Source organism: Ambystoma mexicanum, chromosome 6q, assembly GCF_040938575.1.
Source record: "Ambystoma mexicanum isolate Mex_15411 chromosome 6q, UKY_AmexF1_1, whole genome shotgun sequence".
Lineage (NCBI taxonomy): Eukaryota > Metazoa > Chordata > Amphibia > Caudata > Ambystomatidae > Ambystoma > Ambystoma mexicanum.
The window spans coordinates 1,593,221,911-1,593,235,458 of record NC_090937.1 but is presented as its reverse complement, the minus strand read 5'-3'; the positions used below and the strand labels follow the sequence as shown (position 1 = coordinate 1,593,235,458).

Below are 13,548 nucleotides of genomic sequence, written 5' to 3'. Positions count from 1 at the left end.
AAAGAAAGACTTTGAGCAAACTGCTCTCCCTAACCCAGATTAGTTAAATAGTTAACGTTCTCCAGTTGTCTTGTTGCCAAATGTTTTGTGCCTCTTGTTTGCCCTTGACTTTGGCATCAAGACAGTAATATGTGTATAAAAAACACAACGCTAACTTTACACACTCCTCTGGAGTGATGTTTTTGTGCTGTAGCACTAGTAATGTTCTGGCCTTCCATAAGGCTTCTTTCGTTGCTGATGTAATTTGGTGAAAAAGAATTTTCTCTTGTTTCCCTCCTCCCTCCTGTATCCCTGTCAAGATGGATTCGAACGTCAGGGTCTGTTCTCCTGTGATTGCAAAAATCAGTGTTTCCAGTTTTTCCCACACTTGTTTTGCAAATGCACAATTCCACACAAAGTGTAGTGTTGATTCGTCCTGAGCGCATTTACTACACTTGATCTTAGCCAAAAGGCCGAGAAGCGATGCCCCCAAAGGGTTCGCCGGAAAGACTGCTGCTCGGCAGCTACCCTGCTGACTCGGAGCAACGCTCTGCTGCAGAACCCCAGACTCCTCGGCCAGGAATAGCATTTGCATGACCAGCATGCCCGGCGATATTTTGCATGGCTCCGCCCCCAGATTTCCAAGGGTCCCAGAGCGCCAGGGCCGAGGCGGCCAGGCACAGGCTGCAGAGCTCTGCCCAGCCAAGCTGCAGCCTCGGCCTGGCACTGGCCCCGTCACCTAGCGGCGAAAGTCACCCTCAGCTGCCCAGGGGATGTTCCCCCAAGTGCGTCCCCCTCAGATAAGGCTTGGCCGTTCGTGGCCGTTCGGGGCCTTTCAGGGGTGAGGCAGGGCAAGGACAGTGTCCCCCATCTCCTCCTTGTGGGGCTGCTGCTGCAGGCCGAGTCTGGCTGGCTGGCTGGCTGGCTGGCACCTTTGCTTTGCAGCTCCCGTGAAAAGCGAGCAAAGGGGCAGACTTTTTTTCTCCTGTGACGGGCACGACAGCACCTTTTCCAAGACAATGAAGAAAATGCATCCGAGTTCAACCCAAAAATATTGCAAAGTGCACAAGTTTCCAGAATTGCTCCGTCTTTTTTTTTCACAGCATTGTTTTCCCCAAGTGGGGAAGTGCACCAGTCCTGGAGGTACTGCAATACCAGGTTGATGCGTGGAGTGGACAGAGCAAGCTCCCATTCCATCTCCCTGTTCCAAAAATCAATTTAATATATGGTCCCCAGATAGAGGACGTATCAGATATTAAACTGATAAGAACAGATACTACACTTGATCTTAGCCAAAAGGCCGAGAAGCGATGCCCCCAAAGGGTTCGCCGGAAAGACTGCTGCTCGGCAGCTACCCTGCTGACTCGGAGCAACGCTCTGCTGCAGAACCCCAGACTCCTCGGCCAGGAATAGCATTTGCATGACCAGCATGCCCGGCGATATTTTGCATGGCTCCGCCCCCAGATTTCCAAGGGTCCCAGAGCGCCAGGGCCGGGGCGGCCAGGCACAGGCTGCAGAGCTCTGCCCAGCCAAGCTGCAGCCTCGGCCTGGCACTGGCCCCGTCACCTAGCGGCGAAAGTCACCCTCAGCTGCCCAGGGGATGTTCCCCCAAGTGCGTCCCCCTCAGATAAGGCTTGGCCGTTCGTGGCCGTTCGGGGCCTTTCAGGGGTGAGGCAGGGCAAGGACAGTGTCCCCCATCTCCTCCTTGTGGGGCTGCTGCTGCAGGCCGAGTCTGGCTGGCTGGCTGGCTGGCTGGCACCTTTGCTTTGCAGCTCCCGTGAAAAGCGAGCAAAGGGGCAGACTTTTTTTCTCCTGTGACGGGCACGACAGCACCTTTTCCAAGACAATGAAGAAAATGCATCCGAGTTCAACCCAAAAATATTGCAAAGTGCACAAGTTTCCAGAATTGCTCCGTCTTTTTTTTTCACAGCATTGTTTTCCCCAAGTGGGGAAGTGCACCAGTCCTGGAGGTACTGCAATACCAGGTTGATGCGTGGAGTGGACAGAGCAAGCTCCCATTCCATCTCCCTGTTCCAAAAATCAATTTAATATATGGTCCCCAGATAGAGGACGTATCAGATATTAAACTGATAAGAACAGATACTACACTTGATCTTAGCCAAAAGGCCGAGAAGCGATGCCCCCAAAGGGTTCGCCGGAAAGACTGCTGCTCGGCAGCTACCCTGCTGACTCGGAGCAACGCTCTGCTGCAGAACCCCAGACTCCTCGGCCAGGAATAGCATTTGCATGACCAGCATGCCCGGCGATATTTTGCATGGCTCCGCCCCCAGATTTCCAAGGGTCCCAGAGCGCCAGGGCCGGGGCGGCCAGGCACAGGCTGCAGAGCTCTGCCCAGCCAAGCTGCAGCCTCGGCCTGGCACTGGCCCCGTCACCTAGCGGCGAAAGTCACCCTCAGCTGCCCAGGGGATGTTCCCCCAAGTGCGTCCCCCTCAGATAAGGCTTGGCCGTTCGGGGCCTTTCAGGGGTGAGGCAGGGCAAGGACAGTGTCCCCCATCTCCTCCTTGTGGGGCTGCTGCTGCAGGCCGAGTCTGGCTGGCTGGCTGGCTGGCTGGCACCTTTGCTTTGCAGCTCCCGTGAAAAGCGAGCAAAGGGGCAGACTTTTTTTCTCCTGTGACGGGCACGACAGCACCTTTTCCAAGACAATGAAGAAAATGCATCCGAGTTCAACCCAAAAATATTGCAAAGTGCACAAGTTTCCAGAATTGCTCCGTCTTTTTTTTTCACAGCATTGTTTTCCCCAAGTGGGGAAGTGCACCAGTCCTGGAGGTACTGCAATACCAGGTTGATGCGTGGAGTGGACAGAGCAAGCTCCCATTCCATCTCCCTGTTCCAAAAATCAATTTAATATATGGTCCCCAGATAGAGGACGTATCAGATATTAAACTGATAAGAACAGATACTACACTTGATCTTAGCCAAAAGGCCGAGAAGCGATGCCCCCAAAGGGTTCGCCGGAAAGACTGCTGCTCGGCAGCTACCCTGCTGACTCGGAGCAACGCTCTGCTGCAGAACCCCAGACTCCTCGGCCAGGAATAGCATTTGCATGACCAGCATGCCCGGCGATATTTTGCATGGCTCCGCCCCCAGATTTCCAAGGGTCCCAGAGCGCCAGGGCCGGGGCGGCCAGGCACAGGCTGCAGAGCTCTGCCCAGCCAAGCTGCAGCCTCGGCCTGGCACTGGCCCCGTCACCTAGCGGCGAAAGTCACCCTCAGCTGCCCAGGGGATGTTCCCCCAAGTGCGTCCCCCTCAGATAAGGCTTGGCCGTTCGTGGCCGTTCGGGGCCTTTCAGGGGTGAGGCAGGGCAAGGACAGTGTCCCCCATCTCCTCCTTGTGGGGCTGCTGCTGCAGGCCGAGTCTGGCTGGCTGGCTGGCTGGCTGGCACCTTTGCTTTGCAGCTCCCGTGAAAAGCGAGCAAAGGGGCAGACTTTTTTTCTCCTGTGACGGGCACGACAGCACCTTTTCCAAGACAATGAAGAAAATGCATCCGAGTTCAACCCAAAAATATTGCAAAGTGCACAAGTTTCCAGAATTGCTCCGTCTTTTTTTTTCACAGCATTGTTTTCCCCAAGTGGGGAAGTGCACCAGTCCTGGAGGTACTGCAATACCAGGTTGATGCGTGGAGTGGACAGAGCAAGCTCCCATTCCATCTCCCTGTTCCAAAAATCAATTTAATATATGGTCCCCAGATAGAGGACGTATCAGATATTAAACTGATAAGAACAGATACTACACTTGATCTTAGCCAAAAGGCCGAGAAGCGATGCCCCCAAAGGGTTCGCCGGAAAGACTGCTGCTCGGCAGCTACCCTGCTGACTCGGAGCAACGCTCTGCTGCAGAACCCCAGACTCCTCGGCCAGGAATAGCATTTGCATGACCAGCATGCCCGGCGATATTTTGCATGGCTCCGCCCCCAGATTTCCAAGGGTCCCAGAGCGCCAGGGCCGGGGCGGCCAGGCACAGGCTGCAGAGCTCTGCCCAGCCAAGCTGCAGCCTCGGCCTGGCACTGGCCCCGTCACCTAGCGGCGAAAGTCACCCTCAGCTGCCCAGGGGATGTTCCCCCAAGTGCGTCCCCCTCAGATAAGGCTTGGCCGTTCGTGGCCGTTCGGGGCCTTTCAGGGGTGAGGCAGGGCAAGGACAGTGTCCCCCATCTCCTCCTTGTGGGGCTGCTGCTGCAGGCCGAGTCTGGCTGGCTGGCTGGCTGGCTGGCACCTTTGCTTTGCAGCTCCCGTGAAAAGCGAGCAAAGGGGCAGACTTTTTTTCTCCTGTGACGGGCACGACAGCACCTTTTCCAAGACAATGAAGAAAATGCATCCGAGTTCAACCCAAAAATATTGCAAAGTGCACAAGTTTCCAGAATTGCTCCGTCTTTTTTTTTCACAGCATTGTTTTCCCCAAGTGGGGAAGTGCACCAGTCCTGGAGGTACTGCAATACCAGGTTGATGCGTGGAGTGGACAGAGCAAGCTCCCATTCCATCTCCCTGTTCCAAAAATCAATTTAATATATGGTCCCCAGATAGAGGACGTATCAGATATTAAACTGATAAGAACAGATTTTTTTTTTTTTTTTTTTTTTGAACGGTCTCCACATCTCCCCTTACAACCGTCCCTTTCCTCCAGCAAAGTAGTATATACTACTTGCGACTATACGCCAATTAGTTCTCGAATTAAAAGATTTTCACGAATTAAAATTGAATTTGGTTAAAAAACTGTCAAAAAGAAAGACTTTGAGCAAACTGCTCTCCCTAACCCAGATTAGTTAAATAGTTAACGTTCTCCAGTTGTCTTGTTGCCAAATGTTTTGTGCCTCTTGTTTGCCCTTGACTTTGGCATCAAGACAGTAATATGTGTATAAAAAACACAACGCTAACTTTACACACTCCTCTGGAGTGATGTTTTTGTGCTGTAGCACTAGTAATGTTCTGGCCTTCCATAAGGCTTCTTTCGTTGCTGATGTAATTTGGTGAAAAAGAATTTTCTCTTGTTTCCCTCCTCCCTCCTGTATCCCTGTCAAGATGGATTCGAACGTCAGGGTCTGTTCTCCTGTGATTGCAAAAATCAGTGTTTCCAGTTTTTCCCACACTTGTTTTGCAAATGCACAATTCCACACAAAGTGTAGTGTTGATTCGTCCTGAGCGCATTTACTACACTTGATCTTAGCCAAAAGGCCGAGAAGCGATGCCCCCAAAGGGTTCGCCGGAAAGACTGCTGCTCGGCAGCTACCCTGCTGACTCGGAGCAACGCTCTGCTGCAGAACCCCAGACTCCTCGGCCAGGAATAGCATTTGCATGACCAGCATGCCCGGCGATATTTTGCATGGCTCCGCCCCCAGATTTCCAAGGGTCCCAGAGCGCCAGGGCCGGGGCGGCCAGGCACAGGCTGCAGAGCTCTGCCCAGCCAAGCTGCAGCCTCGGCCTGGCACTGGCCCCGTCACCTAGCGGCGAAAGTCACCCTCAGCTGCCCAGGGGATGTTCCCCCAAGTGCGTCCCCCTCAGATAAGGCTTGGCCGTTCGTGGCCGTTCGGGGCCTTTCAGGGGTGAGGCAGGGCAAGGACAGTGTCCCCCATCTCCTCCTTGTGGGGCTGCTGCTGCAGGCCGAGTCTGGCTGGCTGGCTGGCTGGCTGGCACCTTTGCTTTGCAGCTCCCGTGAAAAGCGAGCAAAGGGGCAGACTTTTTTTCTCCTGTGACGGGCACGACAGCACCTTTTCCAAGACAATGAAGAAAATGCATCCGAGTTCAACCCAAAAATATTGCAAAGTGCACAAGTTTCCAGAATTGCTCCGTCTTTTTTTTTCACAGCATTGTTTTCCCCAAGTGGGGAAGTGCACCAGTCCTGGAGGTACTGCAATACCAGGTTGATGCGTGGAGTGGACAGAGCAAGCTCCCATTCCATCTCCCTGTTCCAAAAATCAATTTAATATATGGTCCCCAGATAGAGGACGTATCAGATATTAAACTGATAAGAACAGATACTACACTTGATCTTAGCCAAAAGGCCGAGAAGCGATGCCCCCAAAGGGTTCGCCGGAAAGACTGCTGCTCGGCAGCTACCCTGCTGACTCGGAGCAACGCTCTGCTGCAGAACCCCAGACTCCTCGGCCAGGAATAGCATTTGCATGACCAGCATGCCCGGCGATATTTTGCATGGCTCCGCCCCCAGATTTCCAAGGGTCCCAGAGCGCCAGGGCCGAGGCGGCCAGGCACAGGCTGCAGAGCTCTGCCCAGCCAAGCTGCAGCCTCGGCCTGGCACTGGCCCCGTCACCTAGCGGCGAAAGTCACCCTCAGCTGCCCAGGGGATGTTCCCCCAAGTGCGTCCCCCTCAGATAAGGCTTGGCCGTTCGGGGCCTTTCAGGGGTGAGGCAGGGCAAGGACAGTGTCCCCCATCTCCTCCTTGTGGGGCTGCTGCTGCAGGCCGAGTCTGGCTGGCTGGCTGGCTGGCTGGCACCTTTGCTTTGCAGCTCCCGTGAAAAGCGAGCAAAGGGGCAGACTTTTTTTCTCCTGTGACGGGCACGACAGCACCTTTTCCAAGACAATGAAGAAAATGCATCCGAGTTCAACCCAAAAATATTGCAAAGTGCACAAGTTTCCAGAATTGCTCCGTCTTTTTTTTTCACAGCATTGTTTTCCCCAAGTGGGGAAGTGCACCAGTCCTGGAGGTACTGCAATACCAGGTTGATGCGTGGAGTGGACAGAGCAAGCTCCCATTCCATCTCCCTGTTCCAAAAATCAATTTAATATATGGTCCCCAGATAGAGGACGTATCAGATATTAAACTGATAAGAACAGATACTACACTTGATCTTAGCCAAAAGGCCGAGAAGCGATGCCCCCAAAGGGTTCGCCGGAAAGACTGCTGCTCGGCAGCTACCCTGCTGACTCGGAGCAACGCTCTGCTGCAGAACCCCAGACTCCTCGGCCAGGAATAGCATTTGCATGACCAGCATGCCCGGCGATATTTTGCATGGCTCCGCCCCCAGATTTCCAAGGGTCCCAGAGCGCCAGGGCCGGGGCGGCCAGGCACAGGCTGCAGAGCTCTGCCCAGCCAAGCTGCAGCCTCGGCCTGGCACTGGCCCCGTCACCTAGCGGCGAAAGTCACCCTCAGCTGCCCAGGGGATGTTCCCCCAAGTGCGTCCCCCTCAGATAAGGCTTGGCCGTTCGTGGCCGTTCAGGGCCTTTCAGGGGTGAGGCAGGGCAAGGACAGTGTCCCCCATCTCCTCCTTGTGGGGCTGCTGCTGCAGGCCGAGTCTGGCTGGCTGGCTGGCTGGCTGGCACCTTTGCTTTGCAGCTCCCGTGAAAAGCGAGCAAAGGGGCAGACTTTTTTTCTCCTGTGACGGGCACGACAGCACCTTTTCCAAGACAATGAAGAAAATGCATCCGAGTTCAACCCAAAAATATTGCAAAGTGCACAAGTTTCCAGAATTGCTCCGTCTTTTTTTTTCACAGCATTGTTTTCCCCAAGTGGGGAAGTGCACCAGTCCTGGAGGTACTGCAATACCAGGTTGATGCGTGGAGTGGACAGAGCAAGCTCCCATTCCATCTCCCTGTTCCAAAAATCAATTTAATATATGGTCCCCAGATAGAGGACGTATCAGATATTAAACTGATAAGAACAGATTTTTTTTTTTTTTTTTTTTTTTGAACGGTCTCCACATCTCCCCTTACAACCGTCCCTTTCCTCCAGCAAAGTAGTATATACTACTTGCGACTATACGCCAATTAGTTCTCGAATTAAAAGATTTTCACGAATTAAAATTGAATTTGGTTAAAAAACTGTCAAAAAGAAAGACTTTGAGCAAACTGCTCTCCCTAACCCAGATTAGTTAAATAGTTAACGTTCTCCAGTTGTCTTGTTGCCAAATGTTTTGTGCCTCTTGTTTGCCCTTGACTTTGGCATCAAGACAGTAATATGTGTATAAAAAACACAACGCTAACTTTACACACTCCTCTGGAGTGATGTTTTTGTGCTGTAGCACTAGTAATGTTCTGGCCTTCCATAAGGCTTCTTTCGTTGCTGATGTAATTTGGTGAAAAAGAATTTTCTCTTGTTTCCCTCCTCCCTCCTGTATCCCTGTCAAGATGGATTCGAACGTCAGGGTCTGTTCTCCTGTGATTGCAAAAATCAGTGTTTCCAGTTTTTCCCACACTTGTTTTGCAAATGCACAATTCCACACAAAGTGTAGTGTTGATTCGTCCTGAGCGCATTTACTACACTTGATCTTAGCCAAAAGGCCGAGAAGCGATGCCCCCAAAGGGTTCGCCGGAAAGACTGCTGCTCGGCAGCTACCCTGCTGACTCGGAGCAACGCTCTGCTGCAGAACCCCAGACTCCTCGGCCAGGAATAGCATTTGCATGACCAGCATGCCCGGCGATATTTTGCATGGCTCCGCCCCCAGATTTCCAAGGGTCCCAGAGCGCCAGGGCCGGGGCGGCCAGGCACAGGCTGCAGAGCTCTGCCCAGCCAAGCTGCAGCCTCGGCCTGGCACTGGCCCCGTCACCTAGCGGCGAAAGTCACCCTCAGCTGCCCAGGGGATGTTCCCCCAAGTGCGTCCCCCTCAGATAAGGCTTGGCCGTTCGTGGCCGTTCGGGGCCTTTCAGGGGTGAGGCAGGGCAAGGACAGTGTCCCCCATCTCCTCCTTGTGGGGCTGCTGCTGCAGGCCGAGTCTGGCTGGCTGGCTGGCTGGCTGGCACCTTTGCTTTGCAGCTCCCGTGAAAAGCGAGCAAAGGGGCAGACTTTTTTTCTCCTGTGACGGGCACGACAGCACCTTTTCCAAGACAATGAAGAAAATGCATCCGAGTTCAACCCAAAAATATTGCAAAGTGCACAAGTTTCCAGAATTGCTCCGTCTTTTTTTTTCACAGCATTGTTTTCCCCAAGTGGGGAAGTGCACCAGTCCTGGAGGTACTGCAATACCAGGTTGATGCGTGGAGTGGACAGAGCAAGCTCCCATTCCATCTCCCTGTTCCAAAAATCAATTTAATATATGGTCCCCAGATAGAGGACGTATCAGATATTAAACTGATAAGAACAGATACTACACTTGATCTTAGCCAAAAGGCCGAGAAGCGATGCCCCCAAAGGGTTCGCCGGAAAGACTGCTGCTCGGCAGCTACCCTGCTGACTCGGAGCAACGCTCTGCTGCAGAACCCCAGACTCCTCGGCCAGGAATAGCATTTGCATGACCAGCATGCCCGGCGATATTTTGCATGGCTCCGCCCCCAGATTTCCAAGGGTCCCAGAGCGCCAGGGCCGGGGCGGCCAGGCACAGGCTGCAGAGCTCTGCCCAGCCAAGCTGCAGCCTCGGCCTGGCACTGGCCCCGTCACCTAGCGGCGAAAGTCACCCTCAGCTGCCCAGGGGATGTTCCCCCAAGTGCGTCCCCCTCAGATAAGGCTTGGCCGTTCGGGGCCTTTCAGGGGTGAGGCAGGGCAAGGACAGTGTCCCCCATCTCCTCCTTGTGGGGCTGCTGCTGCAGGCCGAGTCTGGCTGGCTGGCTGGCTGGCTGGCACCTTTGCTTTGCAGCTCCCGTGAAAAGCGAGCAAAGGGGCAGACTTTTTTTCTCCTGTGACGGGCACGACAGCACCTTTTCCAAGACAATGAAGAAAATGCATCCGAGTTCAACCCAAAAATATTGCAAAGTGCACAAGTTTCCAGAATTGCTCCGTCTTTTTTTTTCACAGCATTGTTTTCCCCAAGTGGGGAAGTGCACCAGTCCTGGAGGTACTGCAATACCAGGTTGATGCGTGGAGTGGACAGAGCAAGCTCCCATTCCATCTCCCTGTTCCAAAAATCAATTTAATATATGGTCCCCAGATAGAGGACGTATCAGATATTAAACTGATAAGAACAGATTTTTTTTTTTTTTTTTTTTTTTGAACGGTCTCCACATCTCCCCTTACAACCGTCCCTTTCCTCCAGCAAAGTAGTATATACTACTTGCGACTATACGCCAATTAGTTCTCGAATTAAAAGATTTTCACGAATTAAAATTGAATTTGGTTAAAAAACTGTCAAAAAGAAAGACTTTGAGCAAACTGCTCTCCCTAACCCAGATTAGTTAAATAGTTAACGTTCTCCAGTTGTCTTGTTGCCAAATGTTTTGTGCCTCTTGTTTGCCCTTGACTTTGGCATCAAGACAGTAATATGTGTATAAAAAACACAACGCTAACTTTACACACTCCTCTGGAGTGATGTTTTTGTGCTGTAGCACTAGTAATGTTCTGGCCTTCCATAAGGCTTCTTTCGTTGCTGATGTAATTTGGTGAAAAAGAATTTTCTCTTGTTTCCCTCCTCCCTCCTGTATCCCTGTCAAGATGGATTCGAACGTCAGGGTCTGTTCTCCTGTGATTGCAAAAATCAGTGTTTCCAGTTTTTCCCACACTTGTTTTGCAAATGCACAATTCCACACAAAGTGTAGTGTTGATTCGTCCTGAGCGCATTTACTACACTTGATCTTAGCCAAAAGGCCGAGAAGCGATGCCCCCAAAGGGTTCGCCGGAAAGACTGCTGCTCGGCAGCTACCCTGCTGACTCGGAGCAACGCTCTGCTGCAGAACCCCAGACTCCTCGGCCAGGAATAGCATTTGCATGACCAGCATGCCCGGCGATATTTTGCATGGCTCCGCCCCCAGATTTCCAAGGGTCCCAGAGCGCCAGGGCCGAGGCGGCCAGGCACAGGCTGCAGAGCTCTGCCCAGCCAAGCTGCAGCCTCGGCCTGGCACTGGCCCCGTCACCTAGCGGCGAAAGTCACCCTCAGCTGCCCAGGGGATGTTCCCCCAAGTGCGTCCCCCTCAGATAAGGCTTGGCCGTTCGTGGCCGTTCGGGGCCTTTCAGGGGTGAGGCAGGGCAAGGACAGTGTCCCCCATCTCCTCCTTGTGGGGCTGCTGCTGCAGGCCGAGTCTGGCTGGCTGGCTGGCTGGCTGGCACCTTTGCTTTGCAGCTCCCGTGAAAAGCGAGCAAAGGGGCAGACTTTTTTTCTCCTGTGACGGGCACGACAGCACCTTTTCCAAGACAATGAAGAAAATGCATCCGAGTTCAACCCAAAAATATTGCAAAGTGCACAAGTTTCCAGAATTGCTCCGTCTTTTTTTTTCACAGCATTGTTTTCCCCAAGTGGGGAAGTGCACCAGTCCTGGAGGTACTGCAATACCAGGTTGATGCGTGGAGTGGACAGAGCAAGCTCCCATTCCATCTCCCTGTTCCAAAAATCAATTTAATATATGGTCCCCAGATAGAGGACGTATCAGATATTAAACTGATAAGAACAGATACTACACTTGATCTTAGCCAAAAGGCCGAGAAGCGATGCCCCCAAAGGGTTCGCCGGAAAGACTGCTGCTCGGCAGCTACCCTGCTGACTCGGAGCAACGCTCTGCTGCAGAACCCCAGACTCCTCGGCCAGGAATAGCATTTGCATGACCAGCATGCCCGGCGATATTTTGCATGGCTCCGCCCCCAGATTTCCAAGGGTCCCAGAGCGCCAGGGCCGGGGCGGCCAGGCACAGGCTGCAGAGCTCTGCCCAGCCAAGCTGCAGCCTCGGCCTGGCACTGGCCCCGTCACCTAGCGGCGAAAGTCACCCTCAGCTGCCCAGGGGATGTTCCCCCAAGTGCGTCCCCCTCAGATAAGGCTTGGCCGTTCGTGGCCGTTCGGGGCCTTTCAGGGGTGAGGCAGGGCAAGGACAGTGTCCCCCATCTCCTCCTTGTGGGGCTGCTGCTGCAGGCCGAGTCTGGCTGGCTGGCTGGCTGGCTGGCACCTTTGCTTTGCAGCTCCCGTGAAAAGCGAGCAAAGGGGCAGACTTTTTTTCTCCTGTGACGGGCACGACAGCACCTTTTCCAAGACAATGAAGAAAATGCATCCGAGTTCAACCCAAAAATATTGCAAAGTGCACAAGTTTCCAGAATTGCTCCGTCTTTTTTTTTCACAGCATTGTTTTCCCCAAGTGGGGAAGTGCACCAGTCCTGGAGGTACTGCAATACCAGGTTGATGCGTGGAGTGGACAGAGCAAGCTCCCATTCCATCTCCCTGTTCCAAAAATCAATTTAATATATGGTCCCCAGATAGAGGACGTATCAGATATTAAACTGATAAGAACAGATACTACACTTGATCTTAGCCAAAAGGCCGAGAAGCGATGCCCCCAAAGGGTTCGCCGGAAAGACTGCTGCTCGGCAGCTACCCTGCTGACTCGGAGCAACGCTCTGCTGCAGAACCCCAGACTCCTCGGCCAGGAATAGCATTTGCATGACCAGCATGCCCGGCGATATTTTGCATGGCTCCGCCCCCAGATTTCCAAGGGTCCCAGAGCGCCAGGGCCGGGGCGGCCAGGCACAGGCTGCAGAGCTCTGCCCAGCCAAGCTGCAGCCTCGGCCTGGCACTGGCCCCGTCACCTAGCGGCGAAAGTCACCCTCAGCTGCCCAGGGGATGTTCCCCCAAGTGCGTCCCCCTCAGATAAGGCTTGGCCGTTCGGGGCCTTTCAGGGGTGAGGCAGGGCAAGGACAGTGTCCCCCATCTCCTCCTTGTGGGGCTGCTGCTGCAGGCCGAGTCTGGCTGGCTGGCTGGCTGGCTGGCACCTTTGCTTTGCAGCTCCCGTGAAAAGCGAGCAAAGGGGCAGACTTTTTTTCTCCTGTGACGGGCACGACAGCACCTTTTCCAAGACAATGAAGAAAATGCATCCGAGTTCAACCCAAAAATATTGCAAAGTGCACAAGTTTCCAGAATTGCTCCGTCTTTTTTTTTCACAGCATTGTTTTCCCCAAGTGGGGAAGTGCACCAGTCCTGGAGGTACTGCAATACCAGGTTGATGCGTGGAGTGGACAGAGCAAGCTCCCATTCCATCTCCCTGTTCCAAAAATCAATTTAATATATGGTCCCCAGATAGAGGACGTATCAGATATTAAACTGATAAGAACAGATACTACACTTGATCTTAGCCAAAAGGCCGAGAAGCGATGCCCCCAAAGGGTTCGCCGGAAAGACTGCTGCTCGGCAGCTACCCTGCTGACTCGGAGCAACGCTCTGCTGCAGAACCCCAGACTCCTCGGCCAGGAATAGCATTTGCATGACCAGCATGCCCGGCGATATTTTGCATGGCTCCGCCCCCAGATTTCCAAGGGTCCCAGAGCGCCAGGGCCGGGGCGGCCAGGCACAGGCTGCAGAGCTCTGCCCAGCCAAGCTGCAGCCTCGGCCTGGCACTGGCCCCGTCACCTAGCGGCGAAAGTCACCCTCAGCTGCCCAGGGGATGTTCCCCCAAGTGCGTCCCCCTCAGATAAGGCTTGGCCGTTCGTGGCCGTTCGGGGCCTTTCAGGGGTGAGGCAGGGCAAGGACAGTGTCCCCCATCTCCTCCTTGTGGGGCTGCTGCTGCAGGCCGAGTCTGGCTGGCTGGCTGGCTGGCTGGCACCTTTGCTTTGCAGCTCCCGTGAAAAGCGAGCAAAGGGGCAGACTTTTTTTCTCCTGTGACGGGCACGACAGCACCTTTTCCAAGACAATGAAGAAAATGCATCCGAGTTCAACCCAAAAATATTGCAAAGTGCACAAGTTTCCAGAATTGCTCCGTCTTT

The 13,548-nt window shown here is 53.5% G+C and overlaps 13 non-coding genes across 13 annotated transcripts; all 13 read right to left on the bottom strand.

The window, feature by feature from the left end:
• Nucleotides 1–1,100: 1,100 nt before the first annotated feature.
• LOC138517310 (U2 spliceosomal RNA) lies at nucleotides 1,101–1,291 on the bottom strand. Its single transcript, XR_011282508.1, has one exon. It is a non-coding gene; the product is annotated as a U2 spliceosomal RNA (small nuclear RNA).
• Nucleotides 1,292–1,927: 636 nt separating this feature from the next.
• Nucleotides 1,928–2,118, bottom strand: LOC138517309 (U2 spliceosomal RNA). The gene has a single exon (XR_011282507.1). It is a non-coding gene; the product is annotated as a U2 spliceosomal RNA (small nuclear RNA).
• Nucleotides 2,119–2,744: 626 nt separating this feature from the next.
• On the bottom strand, nucleotides 2,745–2,935 carry LOC138517308 (U2 spliceosomal RNA). Its single transcript, XR_011282506.1, has one exon. It is a non-coding gene; the product is annotated as a U2 spliceosomal RNA (small nuclear RNA).
• Nucleotides 2,936–3,571: 636 nt separating this feature from the next.
• On the bottom strand, nucleotides 3,572–3,762 carry LOC138517306 (U2 spliceosomal RNA). Its single transcript, XR_011282505.1, has one exon. It is a non-coding gene; the product is annotated as a U2 spliceosomal RNA (small nuclear RNA).
• A 636-nt stretch (nucleotides 3,763–4,398) lies between these two features.
• LOC138517558 (U2 spliceosomal RNA) lies at nucleotides 4,399–4,582 on the bottom strand. The gene has a single exon (XR_011282711.1). It is a non-coding gene; the product is annotated as a U2 spliceosomal RNA (small nuclear RNA).
• A 1,231-nt stretch (nucleotides 4,583–5,813) lies between these two features.
• LOC138517305 (U2 spliceosomal RNA) lies at nucleotides 5,814–6,004 on the bottom strand. Its single transcript, XR_011282504.1, has one exon. It is a non-coding gene; the product is annotated as a U2 spliceosomal RNA (small nuclear RNA).
• Nucleotides 6,005–6,630: 626 nt separating this feature from the next.
• LOC138517304 (U2 spliceosomal RNA) lies at nucleotides 6,631–6,821 on the bottom strand. The gene has a single exon (XR_011282503.1). It is a non-coding gene; the product is annotated as a U2 spliceosomal RNA (small nuclear RNA).
• Nucleotides 6,822–7,457: 636 nt separating this feature from the next.
• Nucleotides 7,458–7,642, bottom strand: LOC138517581 (U2 spliceosomal RNA). The gene has a single exon (XR_011282732.1). It is a non-coding gene; the product is annotated as a U2 spliceosomal RNA (small nuclear RNA).
• A 1,231-nt stretch (nucleotides 7,643–8,873) lies between these two features.
• LOC138517302 (U2 spliceosomal RNA) lies at nucleotides 8,874–9,064 on the bottom strand. Its single transcript, XR_011282501.1, has one exon. It is a non-coding gene; the product is annotated as a U2 spliceosomal RNA (small nuclear RNA).
• A 626-nt stretch (nucleotides 9,065–9,690) lies between these two features.
• LOC138517580 (U2 spliceosomal RNA) lies at nucleotides 9,691–9,875 on the bottom strand. Its single transcript, XR_011282731.1, has one exon. It is a non-coding gene; the product is annotated as a U2 spliceosomal RNA (small nuclear RNA).
• Nucleotides 9,876–11,106: 1,231 nt separating this feature from the next.
• LOC138517301 (U2 spliceosomal RNA) lies at nucleotides 11,107–11,297 on the bottom strand. The gene has a single exon (XR_011282500.1). It is a non-coding gene; the product is annotated as a U2 spliceosomal RNA (small nuclear RNA).
• A 636-nt stretch (nucleotides 11,298–11,933) lies between these two features.
• On the bottom strand, nucleotides 11,934–12,124 carry LOC138517300 (U2 spliceosomal RNA). Its single transcript, XR_011282499.1, has one exon. It is a non-coding gene; the product is annotated as a U2 spliceosomal RNA (small nuclear RNA).
• A 626-nt stretch (nucleotides 12,125–12,750) lies between these two features.
• LOC138517299 (U2 spliceosomal RNA) lies at nucleotides 12,751–12,941 on the bottom strand. Its single transcript, XR_011282498.1, has one exon. It is a non-coding gene; the product is annotated as a U2 spliceosomal RNA (small nuclear RNA).
• Nucleotides 12,942–13,548: the final 607 nt, after the last annotated feature.